The sequence below is a fragment of the Psammomys obesus genome, unplaced genomic scaffold (genome assembly GCF_907164565.1).
Source record: "Psammomys obesus unplaced genomic scaffold, mPsaObe1.curated_primary_1811, whole genome shotgun sequence".
NCBI lineage: Eukaryota > Metazoa > Chordata > Mammalia > Rodentia > Muridae > Psammomys > Psammomys obesus.
The window spans coordinates 2,895,416-2,911,626 of NW_026591711.1; the positions used below are offsets into that span (position 1 = coordinate 2,895,416).

General features: G+C 44.9%; 1 pseudogene; it reads right to left on the reverse strand.

Annotated features, from left to right (window-relative positions):
* LOC129680231 (serine/threonine-protein phosphatase 2A catalytic subunit alpha isoform-like) overlaps positions 1–12,232 on the reverse strand; it is a 110,562-nt pseudogene extending 98,330 nt beyond the window's left edge.
* Positions 12,233–16,211: the final 3,979 nt, after the last annotated feature.

Below are 16,211 nucleotides of genomic sequence, written 5' to 3' on the forward strand. Positions count from 1 at the left end.
ATATATATATATATATATATATATATATATATATATATATATATATATATGCCAGCACCCTGCTTCCTCAAGAGCTGCATCCAGAACTCAGGTGCTCCGGCCTAACCCACACAGACTGCAGCAGCTGGACCTGCAGTTTCCTAGCTGCAGATGGTCTCACGGATCCCCGACAGCAAATAGAACAGCCCACTCTTGGGACTTGCCAACATTCCAGCTTTTTGCCCCACTCTCTTCCAAATCAATGCCCCAATTTCAGCTGGAAGTAGCCATAAGAGATTCTTCACCCATTATCCATTTATTATCAACAAAAGGCTGAGATGTTAAAGTCCCTACCTGCTGCCATACCCTGCCCTCTACCTAGGGGCGGGGCTTCTCTCCCAGAGGCCCTTCCCTATATAATCCATATCCTTTTTCGCCATTTCTCCCCCTTTCCTTCCTTCCTGCCCCCTCTCCCCACTGCCAGCACAAGCTCCTCTTCCCTTTCCCCCTCCCTCGCTGCTCCCGATAACCATGCATTTATTTAAGATAGCTTCATCTCTTTGTCTGTTTTATTTAATTAATCAGAATGGACCAGTATGTCTGTGCACAAAACCGGAGTGCCTAGTCAGGGCTCTCTCTTGGCTCTATGTATGTACATGTGTCACTGGCTCTGTCAAGACAAGTATTGCTATCATCTTGGATGACTATAACCTATCACTCAAATCTAGATTCCCTCCCCCCTTCTAGTGCCTCGGATCAACCCCAGGGCCTTGTGGAAGCTATCTCCCTAGGTCTATGTTAAAATCAGAATGGGGCTGGGGAGACAGCCCCTTGGGTAAAGTGCTTTCAGTGCAAATGTTAGGGCTGGCCGTTGCATCCTCAGGACCTTAGGTAGGTGGGTGTGGAGTCCCACCTGTCCTCCCAGCTCCGGGGCAAGCAGAGGTGGGGGCTCTGCAAGGGTAGATGGATTAGCCTAGAGCTATAAAGTGGAGACAGACTGTAAAAGACACTTGGCACTGTCTCACCTCCACACAGATGAATCCACCTGCGTACCCACACCCAGACATGCCTGTGTGCCTCACACGAGATCACACGACAACCCACAGAGACCTCTCGCTGTGACTGACAGACAGAAACCGTACATTTTTTATGTATAAGCTATTTAAAAATCTGTATACTTTCTGAAATGACTACACTGAGATAATTAACAGATGCGTTCCTTCGCACACTTGTAGCTTTTGTCATGATTTAAAATCTGAAAGTCTCCTCTAAGCAGATTTCAAGAATAATAGATTGTTATTAACCATAGTTACTGTGGAGATCAATAGCTCTCAGGACCTCCTTCCTCCTCTCTGGAATTATAAATCCCTTGACTAAAACTTCCCTGGTACCTCCACGAGGGCTCCTGCCTCAAGTACTCTGTACTCTCTGTTCCTATGAGGCCAACCCTTTAGAACCCACATGAGTGACGTCATGTTACACTTGTCTTTGCACTTGACCTGACTTATTTCTCTTTCACAGGCTTGCCATGGTTTTCCACTCTGTAGCAAGTGACAGGGTTTCTTCGTCGGTGGAGGCTAATGAGTTCATCTTTTCCATCCAGACAGTTCAGAGCAAGGCTAGGTAGCACAGAAGGGGTAAACTGAGGCAGGCCATCATGCCAAACATGTCACCGGTGAGTATTCGTTTGTGATTTTGGCATCTCTTGGTGTGTCCAGCTGGCTGTTTCTGAAGGTGTGTGGGGGTGACCATCAGCAGAAGCTCGAGGAACAGCAGGAATCTGATATTGGCTGTTTTTGACAGAACCTGTTAAGATTAGATACTTTTTTTTTCTCATTTTTTCCCCTGCATCTTCTAAAGTTTTCAGAATTGCCTCGAGAAATCTGTGAAGCTTTACTGAGATTTATCCTGCTCTAAAAGGAGAAATAATTAAGTGGTCTGCCACACCCCATTGTATCCTGTACGTTTCTAAGATTCCTCCATATGATTGTATATACACACACAATACACAGACACAGAAAGAGAGGGAGAGAGAGAGAGAGAAGGAGTGGAAGAGAGAGAGAGACTAGCTATATTAGAAATACTCACTTTTCTTTAGAATACTGTTTAGGACTTTCAAGAACTTTATGTTTCTATATATGTTTAGACCCCATTTGTAAATGTGACAAAATATAACACACACAGTATTATTGAGAAAGGTTCAAATAACTATGCCTCATGAAATAGGCCTGTAATTTCAGCTCCTTGAGAGCCTGAGGCAATAAGATTCCAAGTTCAAGGGCAACCTGGACTACATGGGCAACTTAGGGGGATCCTTTTTTAAAATGATATTAAAATTGAAAGAATAAAAGAGTTAGGAATGTATCTCACTGGATGTGTTCAATACCCAGTAGGAAAAAAAGGAATAATAAAATAAAATTTGAATAATATAGAAACGTAAATATATTGATTTTAATTATAAATATATAGAATTATAAATATGTTTTAATAATTTCTATATTATCATAGAAAATAAAAAAATTAATTCCCTTCATACAATCCATCCTTAAAAAGTCTTTTATTCCTCCCCCCCCACCAGCCATTTCTCAGAGACACAGTAGTTTGGTGTTTATCCTTGTTGTCCTAAGGTCCTTTCTCTAATATACATAAGCTATTTTAAGATACTTAGCACTTTTAAAGTGCTTGCTTTTTTACAAGCTTTTGTACTATCAATGGAGAGTTTCTGTTGTATTTCCAACATTGCTCCCCTGAACCCTCAGCCAACTTTCTCTCATTTCTCCTTTGCTTTATGGTTTGGACAAGGTTTTTGCTAAGGAGGAAGCAGCCTGGGCATTGGAGTCTGGCCTAGGTCTCATCAAGATCACTGCTGAGTTGTGAGTTCTTAGACTAACCTGACTTCCTGGAGCTTGAGGGCCAGAACTCTAGGGCCATGGTTCAAATCCCGCATCTTGCTTGAGGATTTAGGCAACCTCAGTAGCACAGAAGACCAGGTGGCACACAGCTGCAATCGCAGCACTTGCTGGGGTAGAGACTGGGGGATCAAATGGAAATTCGAGGCCGGCCTGATTATATGATACCCTGTCAAAACAAGAAACCCACCCCCACTGCACCCTACTGGTCCCCTTAGTGACTCCGTGTCCTTACCTGTGAGTGGAGACAGCCACAGTGTCTACTTCTGAGGGCATCCATGAGGACTTGGTTCAACACCCAGCACAGCACAGCAAGAATTGATAGTCCACCATATCAGCTGCTTTGCATGGCATTCCCACACATGTGGGAAAATGCGGGTGATAAGTGTCCCGCATAAGGGCCAACCAAAACCACTTCGAGCTGAGAAGACCACAAACAAAGACAAAACAAAACTGGTTCTCAACCAATGGGTCGTGTCCCCTTTGGGGCCAAATGACCCTCTCACAGAGGTCACATATCAGATAGCCTGCATATCAGATACTTCCATTATGACTCACAACAGTAGCAAAACTACAGTTATGAAAGTACAATGGAAATAATTTTCTGATTGGTGGTCACCACGGCATGAGGAACTGTTCATTAAAGGAGGGTCATGGCGTTGGGAAGGCTGAGAACCACTGTCCTGGACAAAAGAGTATACTCGGATGCCAAACAAAAAAGTAGCTTTCAGCCAGCTGCTTGGTCTCATCCACACATCACCTCATTTCTTTTAGCCTAGTACCCCCTCACGTCCTCCTTTCTTTTCAGCCTCATTGTAAAATCTCCCAAAGCCAAGGCCACATAATCATACCCTTAAGTCACTTCTCCTGATATTGCAAACTCCTTCCTCTCTCCTGCATTGTCACTTCAGGGCTATATTGCTACTTGGTAGAGTACCCAGTACCCATTGCTGACTGCAGTGCACTGAAAATCCTCCCTTCAAACCAGTCTGCTCTCTGTTCAGTAAGCTGGGCTTCTAGGATCCTGCTTTGAGAGCAGTAGGATGTGTGTGAGATTCTGGCGCAGGGGGAAGGCTGGATCAGAAGACCTTCAGAAGCCCTTCCAGCCCTGCAGAGCGTTAGGGACAGTTACAGATCTAATGCACGTACTTGGTGGTAACCATTACGCCAGTTGCCTGTGTGCCAAGTCTGTTCCCTCCTTCAACTCTCATAACAGTGTGGTAAAGGAAGTAGCCATCCCATCTGACACAGGACGATGCTGCCTGAGTCTTGGGGAAAATATAGCGATTGTAGGTCCTAAGGTTCAAGGTTACCGAGATGAAATAAGGAGGACTGAAATGCAGAACTTCAGGAGCTTTCTGTCCTAGGTTTTCTATATGCTCCAACCCTCACCCCCATGTGCTCACGGGTAACATAAAACACCTCTTCCCTAGGGTGGCCCACCAGAATCACTGCAGGACAGACTACTGCATCCTGACTCCAGACTGCCATCTTGGCAGATGAACATTTTGCCAGGTTCTTCTGTTGAGGCAACCTATTTTAGAACATGACGGGGGACCCATCCCTGTCTGAGTCAGGGGATTCCTCTTTGGTCAATATTACCTGGCTCCTTGAATTGCTCTTAATCCTTTTGTTTTGCAGGAAACCTAAGTATTTTGACAGCACAGAAGAATGGTCCATCTGGAGGTTTGGGGTCCTGCTAAGCAGGCGAGCCATCCTAAACAAATGGATTGACTGCTTCCGGCACCATCACTTAACTTCTGCTCCCGGACTGACATCTGGAGTTTAACTCCTGACAGCTGGGACACAGGCAAAAGGAAACCTTTTTAATTTATAGTAAGCAAAGACAAGTTTCTCCCCCTCCCCTTCCTGGCTCATTTAAAGGGCCAGAGTCACTTGAAACAGTAACGTCTTACAAAGTTCTTTATGTGAAACTTCTCAGGAGTGTTCCAAAGCTCTAGAAAAGGGTGTGTCTGTTCAAATACCATAAGACAGAAATATTCTTAAAATTTCCTTCAGGTATTAAAGCTTCAAGACCTTTAAAAAAAAAAAAAAAAAACAACAAAACAAAACACTGATATAACCAGGTACAGTGGTGCACACCTATGAGCTCAGCACTCGGGGAGTCAGAGGCATGTGGATCTCTGTGAGTTGAAGGCCAGCCTGATCTACAAAGCGAGCCCAGGACAGCCAAGGCTACACACAGAAACTTTGTCTAGAAAAAAACAACCAACCAAACAAACAAAACACCTTAAAAACACACACACACAAAGCAAACAATTAAAAAAAAAAACCAAACCATTGATGTAATCATTGAGGAACACTTAAATAAAAGAGATTGCAATAGATACAGCTGGTCGGGAGAAAAAAAAATCTCTGCTTTAAACAAAACCTATGTTTTCTCAGCAAGAATGAGTTCAGGGGTGAAAAATAAAGTTAATTTCAATTTTATTAATGATATCTGAAATGAAATGTTGTAAGTCTCCCTTCCAACCTTGTAGCTAGACAACTGGGATATTTATTTCTCCTTCGGAGAGAACATGAGTGGCTGTTACCTTTGAGCAACATACACATTTAATTGATGAAGGCGAGGAAGGTGATCGTGGCCGCATTTAAATCAAGGCGTGTAGAATTTAAGAGATCTGACCTTAAAAATGAAGAAAATATTATTGTAATTACTCCATTTGCTGGAAACAAATGATGTGACATTTGAATTTAAGGCTTCTATCAAAAACCTCCAGTGTCTTTAATCAGTTTGCACCTTTCCATTTTAATGGAGCTGGGCTTGAGCCGCTGCATTTGCAATTATTGAGGCTGATGACTTCAAGCCTTTGAAAGGACTTGAAAAGATTAGCATTTGTGTGGATTATTTATTAGCTCCTTTGAGTTGTGTTTCCGAGAGTGGAAACAGCATAGCACACCAGTCTAGTTCCCAAGTTAAACTCTTAATTAACAGCACCCTGCACGTGATTGCAAATGTGCCTCTGAAGTACCTGAACATTTTGTCAAGCTCTTTCCTCTGTGTGGGCCTTAAGCCGCTGGCTGTCTTTGTTTCTCACAAGCTCAGGGAGCATCCTGATCCCAGCGCTGGTGGCTGCCTGTGCTGCCCTGGAGATATCACGGCTTGCAGGAATCAGGCTGCTTGGACAGACCTCTCATTGATACGGGAATGCCTGTCTCTGGCTCGGTGGAGAACTCGGTGACATGGTGACACTTGCAGTTTAACCTAAACGAGCCTTCTGCCTAGATAACAAAAATGTCACTCGTGTGTCCCTGACAGCCAGCACGGAGCTGCAGGTCTGCGGCGGTGCTTCTGGCCTGTGGTCTATCCGCCATCTGAAGCCCCTCGCTGCCTGCCAGCCTGTGGGTCTCCTCCGCTGGAGTGGGAAAGCTGTCCAGGCTAGACCTCCCGGCAGCAAGCGAGGGACCATACATAGCTTTGCAGGGAGGGCCTGCAGCGACTGCGCACCTCGGGTCAAAGCTGACAGAGGCCTGTGAAGTCAGCTTTGTGGGGCAGCCAAACGTCTGCAGAAGCAGAACGAGAGGGATAAAGAACTGTGATGGACAACCCGGAAGAAAGCAGCAGTGCCCCAGCTGGGACCTGCCAAAGCAGACGGCTGAGAGCAAGTGGGAGCCACTATCACCCCAAGTCCAGAGTTCCTCTGCTGAAATCCTGACTCCTGGTGTCGTTTGATTTACCCACACTTCCTTGTGGAGGCTGTGTGTACCCGTGCTTTAAACTGAAGGCATACTGGACTAAAATACACGTTTTACTTTCAGAAAATCTGATACGGTAAAATTTATGCGTGCAAGTAACGTCTGTCACTTGCTTTGAAAATCTCGGCTCGCAGGACACTTCGGGAAAATCCCACTAGAACTGTGTCTATAATTTGAGGTGTGAAAAGTTTATTTACCAAAAGACACCTCTAATATACCAAATGGGGTCCACCGTAGCTTTTTCTCTAGAGAACAGAGAACGCATACAGGGCCATTTCTTCAATATGTATAACTTCAGGCCCAAGTAAATGTAAGAGATGAAAATTTGCCTTTACTGATGTAAAAAAAAATGGATTTCATGTTACATAAAATATAAACTCAAATGGGTTGTAGCTCAAGGAATGAACGCAGGGTAAAGACAGCGCAGGTGTTGAGGGTATGAACTGCCGTTTTGGCTAAAACTCCAAGTTCACTTTGGCTGACTTGGTTTGTTCACTGAAAGTTCAATGACATGTCATTCATTCATTCATTCATTCATTCATTCATTCATTCATTCATTCATTATTGCTTTATTCATTATGCATTTCTCAGCTGCCCATCCAGCCCCTGGAGTGAGGTGGACACTGGCAGGGTTTCACAAATACCCACAAGCCCTAAAGAGCCCATTGTCAGACTAGAATGAGACACAAGCCCACCTAACTGTGCTCTACGCGGAGTAGGGGAAATTCAGAGAGACAGATGGGGGCACACCAGATGGTCTGCTCCCTCTGAGCAAACGGACAGAGCATGGACAGTGAAGAGGCTGCTGAGGAAAGATCCCGTGAACACTCCGGTATAGAAAGTGCGGTGGTCCCTGTCTTGGAGCCACCTGTGTCCTTGGACACACAGCAGCTTGTGTGAGTGTGTACTCGCTGGATGAGCAGCTGATTCAGCATCCCTGAAGTTGACACCATCTTCTCTTTCTGTGTCCTTAGTCGTGACACTCATAGGCTCTGGGCAACATTTTAGAAAGTGTTACTGTGAAAATTCTGGACAGAATTTTAGTGTATCTCATTATTCTAGTATATATCGTTTTAGATAAAGCTCAAATATAGATATCCAAGGAAAGAAAGTGTAAGAAAATAGCAACCCTAATTTCTCTCATTATAAAGACTGCACAGGAGAGCCCACTAGAACAGTGATTCTCAACCTTCCTAATGCTCAGCCTCTCATGTCATGGTGACCCCAACCATAAAATGATTCTCATTGCTACTTCATAACTGTAATTTTGCTGGTGTTATGAATCATAATTTAACTATCTGTTATGCAGGATATGTGTATGTGTGTGACCCCTGTGAAAGGGCTGATTGACTCCCCAAAGGGGTCATGACCCACAGGCTGAGAACCACTACACTAGACATTTATTTATTTATCTATTTATTTATTTATTTGCCCAATATTTTAAAATTAAAGGCATATGTTATCCCTTTAAACTATACGTTTACAGTTTTAAAATAATATTAAATTTTTTTTTAACATTTATGTATTCATTTTGTGTACGAAGGGAGCACACTTCAGTCCTCTCCTTCAATCAAGTGCATTCTGGGGCCTGAACTCAGGTTGCCAGATTTGGTGGCAAGCACCTTTACACACTGAACCATCTCCGTGGCCCCTATCATGGGGTTTTACCACTCATAGCACCGCTGTCTTTTCATGCCAATAGGTAAGTGTTTGCTTCCTCATGTTGACTGGCTGTACTGTATTTTTATCAGTATATCTTCCATTGCAGAACATTTCACTGAATGTAATTTTATGTAGATCATTGAGCACACATTCAATTATTTGTGAAAGTGACTTCTTAGATGTACCATTGTAATATTGGGGGGGGGGTCTAAGTTTAGTTCTGCACGCTTGAAATATACTTTAAGAATGCTTTTTGAGTTTAACAAATTATTAACTTTGTTTTTAGGTTTTCATACATTTTGCTATAATGCTAATTGAGAAACTTTTTATCAACTTTTATTCCCACTAATGGACTGAAAATATAAATACTAGACACCGTTTCTCTTTTAATATTTTTTTGGCAAGCTGGTGGGTAGTCTTACACACTAGTCACATACTTGAGTGTGAGATTTGCCAATTCATACTCTTTGCCATGAGTGACATAGTGTTCAGATTTTCTTTTTGTCTTGAGGGAGGCTTTTGCATAGAACACTCCCATTCGGTCCAAAGTTTAACAATATTGAGATACCTTTTCAATAGTCTTTTTTTTTTTTTCTTTATTTCTCTCATTCAGATTTCCCACAGAAAACAGAAGATAAACCTTTTCTTGGGCTGTAAGGTATTGTCAAATAAAATGAGGGACAAAACGAGAATTTGCAGTCCCAGCACTTTTGCCAAAGCCTCCTAATGCAGATGTGTGTGTTTCAGATCCTTTCTGGCTTTAATATGAAAATCAGAGTGTGGTGTTCATGTCTCCTTTTTTTTTTTTTTTGGTCGTCACTGTTGTTTCCACAGCAGCAAATATTTACAGATACCTTCAGCGCCTCTTGACTGTTTACACTCGAATATGCCACTCAAAGTTTGGAACATGCTTCTAAAGGTTCTGGTGCACACTGCCCAGTCCAGCTTCTGCTGCCACCTGGAAGACATTCACGCAGCGTCGTTGCCCCCTGCGGAGCTGCATGACCCCATTGTCCTTCTAGCTGAACACCTGCACAGAGAAAGCTCAGGTAGCACTAGGGAGTGGGAGCAAGGCCTAGGGAAGAGACTATGGATAGGGCTGGGAATGGGGGTCACAGTGACCTGGTCTGAGGGCCTTGGGTCACTGGGACCCGGGAAAGCATACCGCTGTGCTCCAACACAGGATGCCTGCCCTGCTTTTAGATAGGCAGGGCGTGGCGCTCCCCATTCCATGGGCAAAGGAGCCTCACATTACTCAGTGTGTGAGGTTGGTGCTGGGGTAGCCAGCGCTCAGAAGAGGTTCGTGGTGGCAAGCCCTGACACACGCAGCTTAAGGGAGGGAAGATTCATTTGGACTCACAGTTTCAGAGGGTCTCGGTTGGTCGTGGCAGCTGGAACATGTAGAGAGGGCTCCTCACATCAGGGCGGGCTAGGAAGCAGAGAGAGGCTGCCATCAGAAGGCCCGCTGTGACTCTCACAAGCACGGGCCCAGTTCTCCCAGACGTGTCCATCTTCTAAAGCCTCCGTAGTCTCTTAAAAGCAGTGCCACCGATCAGGTGACACACACTCAAAACACAGGCCTTTGGGGGACACTTAAGAGTCAAATCATAGCACCAACTTAACTATTTTAAGATTGGAGTTCAGTAGCCTGTGTGTCATTCACATTGCTGTTCAACTAATCTCCATGACCGTTTTTGTTTCTCGAAAGTTCTGTTCATCAGGCAGCTGTCTATGCTCCCTCCTTCTAGTCCCTGACAAGGGCTGTTCACCTTTGATTTCTATGATTTTGCCTGCCCGGAGTACTTAATATACATAGAATTACACTGTGCCTGGCTTATTTCACTTGGGATGGTGTCTTTTTGTTTGCAGAACGTTGTGACATATACTGGAATTTTCTCTTCTTTGAGACAGAATAAGACTCCATGGCACCCGTACAGCATCCTCTATCCGCTCATCCGTCAAGGGGAGCTTCTCTTTGTCAGTGATTGTGAGTATTGCTGTGATTACAATGACTGTGCGGGCGCCTTCTTAAGGTACTTTTTCTCTCTCTCGGATGTCTACCCAGTGGTGAAATTACTGGATTATGAGTTAACTCTCTTACCTTGAACCTCTACGCAAAGTTCGTTTCTAACTTTTGAGCTTGTGCCATGACTTTACGCGCTAGTCTGTTTTCAGTCACTCTCCAAGGGCTGTACCACCCCTCCTGTGTCTGCTGGCTGCACCCATACTGAGGCGCGCTGAGCTATCTCCGAGGATAACGAAGCTAAGGTCTCCATTTTGGAGCCAGAGTTACATGTATGTAAACATGAGGCACTCTGGACAACTTGTCAAGAGTTACCCGAAGGCCCAGAGATCAGGGCAGGACCCCAAGGTCACATCACAGGAAGTATTAGCCGCTGCCTCGAAACCCTTCAGAGACATTTATTTTAAAATACTGCAGTCCCCCTGAACCCAGCACCCATCAGTTTATCTGGACAGTGAGCTTGACAATATATATATGTCTCTGCTTTTCCTCTTCGGGGACTACAAACTCACAGAGAAATTTGAGTTTCAACTGTTGAATTCTTCTAGCCACTAAGACAATAACAGATTAAATAGGATGGACTGGGTGGCCATATTTCTTGTAAAGTTCTCCCCAGAGATGAATGTGCGACGTGGCTCTGAGGCTTTGGTGGCGTCTGCGGTGTAACTAAGGTTGACAGAATGCCTGCATGTGGGTGGCTGTCTCCTTTCCAGCTGTGACCAGCTGAATTATATCACCTGTCCCACTTGATGTATTAGGATATGCCCAAGCTCAAGATGCATGTTGCTGCAATAGGGAAATTAATGTCCGCCGCTGGAGGCAATTAATAATGATTAGGAGCAAAACAGCAGGGTTAAATCTGTGGATTTAGCAGTGTTCATACTCTTTTATGTTGTATTTCAGCCTACTTGCTCAAAGAGGGGGCAAAAGTCTTTTGAGGGACTTAGAACAACCTTATCTTAATTAGCATGTAAACTTAGATGAAACATCAAAGTCTCTTTAATGAGACGGATTTACTTATTACTCACTTAATCCTCGCTTCCCGAGGTCAGAGAGTACAACATACAAAAAGTAGTATACCGCAGAGATTAAATGTTGAGATTAAATTGAGTAGAGAGTAAAGCTTTTGGGCTTTGGAATTGCGGTTGATGTATGATTTGGGGTGAGCAAATTTCACCCTCTTTATTTTGCCATTTAAAAAAACAGCAGCCCATTGGCTTAGCAAGGATTTCCAGCTCTCCAGTCTAGGCAATCTGCACAGGAGATTCATCGTGACTGCTGAGCTCCACCAGGTGACGAGGCTCTATACAAATGTGAGTATTTGAAACACAGGCTGAATAAGGAATTTTGTTCCCAACATGCAGGACATGGCGGAAATGGGTAGATTATAAATCTGTGAGCCGTTAGAGCCTGAGGCATTGATGTGTGCAAACATACACGCATCTCTGTCAGGCATTTGTGCCTCACTCTACAATACAAACATTGATCCATCAGATATTTTATTAGGAGATTTCAGGAAACAGATTAAAGCATAATTGGCCACCAGCTGGACTTTACAGCCAAGTGAAGATTATATACTTAACCCAGGGATAATGCAATTCTCATTAATGAAAAACTGTGGGATAAAGGTCTTGGGAAACGCCTGAGCTGTATTTCATAAAGCTAGAATCTGGAATGGGAGACTAAAATAATCCCTTTTCTGTGAGCCTACAGTGTCGGTGGGCACATTGGCATTCCATTGGTGACCTCAGCTCAGGGCCACCCGCAGGCCACCTCACACCCCCTCCGTCGTGTCCTAAATTCAGACGTCCAAATGCTTGGACCGACGTAGAGGGTGGAATGCACGATCGCTGAGACATGCTCCGTACCGTTACCTCCTGGAGACCTCGCGCCGTGCGACTGAGATAGCCACGGAGCGGTTCAGCTTCAATGGTTGATTCATGTGTTCGCTGGAGCCCCCCCACTTATCATTTGCCTCGAAACCTGAGCACGGCCAAGCAAAGCTGAGTGTCAGAGCATCATCTTACATCACTGCTGCTATTGTTAGGTGTCTGAGGGTTTCTCCTGCTGTAATAAACACCACGGCACTGTTCAGCATCAAAGGAAGTCAGGGCAGAAACTCAGGAAGAGAAAGATCTGTTTGTAGGACAGGAAGCCAAGCCAGGGTGGGGTGCTGGGAGAATTAGGTTGATTCTCTCTGGGAGCAAGTGCCCAGTGATCTAATGACTTCATCCTGGGCTCCACCCCTTAAAGGACCCACCACCTCACTTCGTCACACTGAAGACACAGCTTCTGACACTTAGAGCCATGAGGGAGAAACCACATCCACACATAGCAGGAGAGAGGGAGAGAGAGAAGAACAGAGAAAAAAAAGAAGGAGGGCAGGCAAGGCAGTGCTTTCTCATTTATGCTATGATGCTAAGAGAGACAGGAACAGATCATACTAAGTTAGCAGGAAGTAAAATAAAAAGTGAACCAAACTCAGAAGCAAATAAGAAACTGAGTACAGTCGCTCCCCAAATGCATCTTTTTCAGTACTGTTACTATTATTTATCATCATGAGATATTGAAGGCCCAAACCATCACGATCACCTCGTCACGTAAGGAGTTAAATTCGCGTAGGGAGCGCAGCCAAGACATCACATGCTGAGTACATGTCTGCGTATGAGAATGTTCACATGTGCATGGGCACACAGACCCGGAAACAACACAGACGCCCACACCGTGGGCTGGTGGCAAGCTGTGATATTTGTTCCAAGGAGCTCAGCAGAAAGAGCGAGCATCATCAGCCACGGCCGACAATGGCCAAAAAGACAGGGGTACGTGTAGATGTTTAGACAACTTGAGGCGAAGTCCAGGATGGCTTTAGACCAGGCACTCAGTAAGTGCTTCCTAGGAGCAGCAGGGAAGAGGGTATGGTCCTGGCTCAACCCTGGGGCAGCTTTGAAATGCTAGCAGTATGTGTGTGTGTGTGTGTGTTTTTTTAAAGATTTATTTTGATTTTATGCATGTGTTTTGCCTTCATGTAAGCTCACTTGTGCATGCACTGCTGTGTGTCTGCATTGCTCGAGGAGTCCAGAAGAGGGCACTACATCCCCCGGACCTGGAGTTACAGACTGTTTTGAGCTCACAGGTGGATGCTGGGAACAGAACCCTGGTTCTCTGCAAGAGCAGTCTGTGCTCTTAACCACTGAGCCATCTGCCAACAATATTTTTTTTTTTGAGCAGACAGCAGGCACACAGGTGTTCATTTTATTGCTATTCTCTAAACCAGGGCAAACTCAGTCCACACTGTTTCACGTGCGTGGAGACATTCAGCACTCAGAAAAGGGGGCTGCTTTGGCTGTTGTCTGCATTCCAGCAGCTTGGCCAAGCCTGTCACCTGCCTTTCCCAGTTTAGCGCTTTTTGTGGAAACTCCTGGAAGGAGGATGAAAAGAAGCGCAGATGACACCAGTGGCCTGTTCTGCTTCTTGTCTCAAGTCTATGAGCCATGGCTATTTTTGTGTCTCTTAAAAAAGACTTTTAACTGACCTGGAGAGCCGTCAATCCAAAGCAACTCTAACTCATTGCTGATGAGAATTGGTCCTGATGACACCATCCCTGAGATCCTTCTCCTTGACCTGTGGTTACCTACCTTCCCACAGCGCCTTCAGACGGCCTTCTCTCTATCCTCGTGTATCTCTGGCACCTTTCCCTCTTCCTAAAATTATGCCAATCCTGTTGAACTATTATTGTCTTATCCCTATTGTCAACCTTGATTACCTTTTAAAAGCTCCATGGAGTTACACTGTGGCTTAGGCTTCAGCATAGGAATTTGGGGGAACACGATTCGGTAATGGTTTGGATGTGAACTGTCCCCACTATGCTCACTAATGGGCTTGGACACCTCCAGCTGGTGGCTCCTTTCTGAGAGGTTATGGGTAGGAGGATCATCACTGCTGGTCTCCACTCTCGGCTTTCTGGTCGTTGCTATGTAACAAACCCTTTGATAAGTTCCTGTGGCTGTGAATAGAGACACCCCAACTTCCATGATGGGCTGTACCCCTTAACTCACAAGCTGAAACAAAGCTCCCCTTCCCTGGGCTGCTCCCCTCAGGTGTTCTGAAGCTGTAGAGTGCCCATATGAACAGCGACCATGCCACTCCTCATTTTATTGGACACTGTCTGCATGCCAGGCCCTCCACCGGGCAAGTCACAAGACACCATTGCCTTCTCTTTTATGAGGCGCCCACTCTAATTATTCTCATCTCTCACATGAGACTGGCCACATGATGAAGATGTGGTAGAGCAAGGATTAGAACCAGTGCTATCTGTCATGTGCTATGTTGGTTGCCTAAAAGCACAGAAATTAGAACTGCCACTTTCAGAGATGTGATTTGGGGAAAGCAAAATGGCTTTTGAGCTAGTGCCCCGTGGTGAGGAATGTGGTTATAGCCCTCGTGTGGGGGACAGGACCTCTAATCAGAGGCAAAACTGCATTATATCAGCTTTTACTGAATGTGCTTCCTGGCTGTTATTGGCCCCGATGTGTGTCTGCAGCCAGGGAAGGTCACCAGGAGCTGGGGCTCTGTGCCCTGCTGTATTTCTCGATAATTACCCAAGGAAAGCTAGGACTTAAAGACCCACGGGCGGACTCTCTTTACAATCCTCACACCAGCCTAAATCAACGATAACTACAACTGTCCTCGGGCTTCCAAGGTGACCTCTTATTAACATAATCTATAATTTTGATTATTTTCTATTACTCTCAGCAGAGGTCTGGGCCTGTGAACTCCAAGTTCACCAGGCTTCTTGCTCATGTGTGTGAGATGGTCTTAGAAGAGGAGATGGGCTTTTGCATCGAGTTAATTTTCCTCTGTTCTGATTGTTTCTCGAGACTGCTTCTGCAGGCGACTTACCCCATTCTCCCAAACTTAGTCTGAGAAAGCACATGGTGAGGAGAGGGACTCTGTGGCTCCGATGTCACCTAATGATAGAGGGGACTGTCGTGCATTGGGACCCATTTGACACAAGACAAATTTAGGGCTTGAGATACTTCCCAGACATTAGCTCAATAGGCAAGTTGTTGATGTTCTTTCTTTTCTTTTTCTTATTTTGGAGTTCCGGATTAATGTAGGGCTTCCTGGATGCTAAGCATGTGTTTCATCACTGAGCTATTCTTTCAGACATAATTATGTTTTTTTAATCTATATGAAAGATGAAGAATCGGAGACCCAGATAAGTGAATCTCACTGACAAGGCCACACAGTTGGGAAGGGTCAGAAGTGAGACTTGAGTCCTAGTCAGTCAAACCCTGAGTCCTCTCCAATATCCTGCCTTGTTTAATGCCAGCCTGAAACAGGCTACCATCATTTTGGAAAAGAGAGCCTCCATTGGAAAATGACCGCATCAGATAGCCTGTGGCAACCCTGTTTTGATTGGTGATGGATGTGCAGACCCATCCCACAGAGGCTCATCTCACTCCCAGGAAGGTAGTACTGGCTGCTATAAGAAAGAGGGCTGAGCAAGCCATGAGGAGCAAGCCAGTAAGCAGCACCCCTCCATGGTCTCTGCATCAGCTCCTGCCCTGACTTCTCTGTTACTGTGACCTGGAAGTGTAAGCTGAAATAAACTCTTTCTTCCCCAGGTTGCCTTTGGTCATGGTGTTTTATCACAGCAACAGAAGCCTAGGACATTCTCTGTCTACATGAGAATGTTGTTCTGAGGAGCTGGAAGATACTAACTTCACACCAGTCATAAGGATTCGACCACTTTTCCACACACCCTTTTCCTGCAACGCAGAGCTCTGACGTGTTCGTCTTCCTCAAATGCAAGCAGACTCAGACACTGAAGGCAAGATGGCATTTCTTTTGTTATTGTTGGGAGAGGAAGAAAAAAAATAGCATGTGCACTAGTTTGGAGGAAGTTTACGATGCAAATT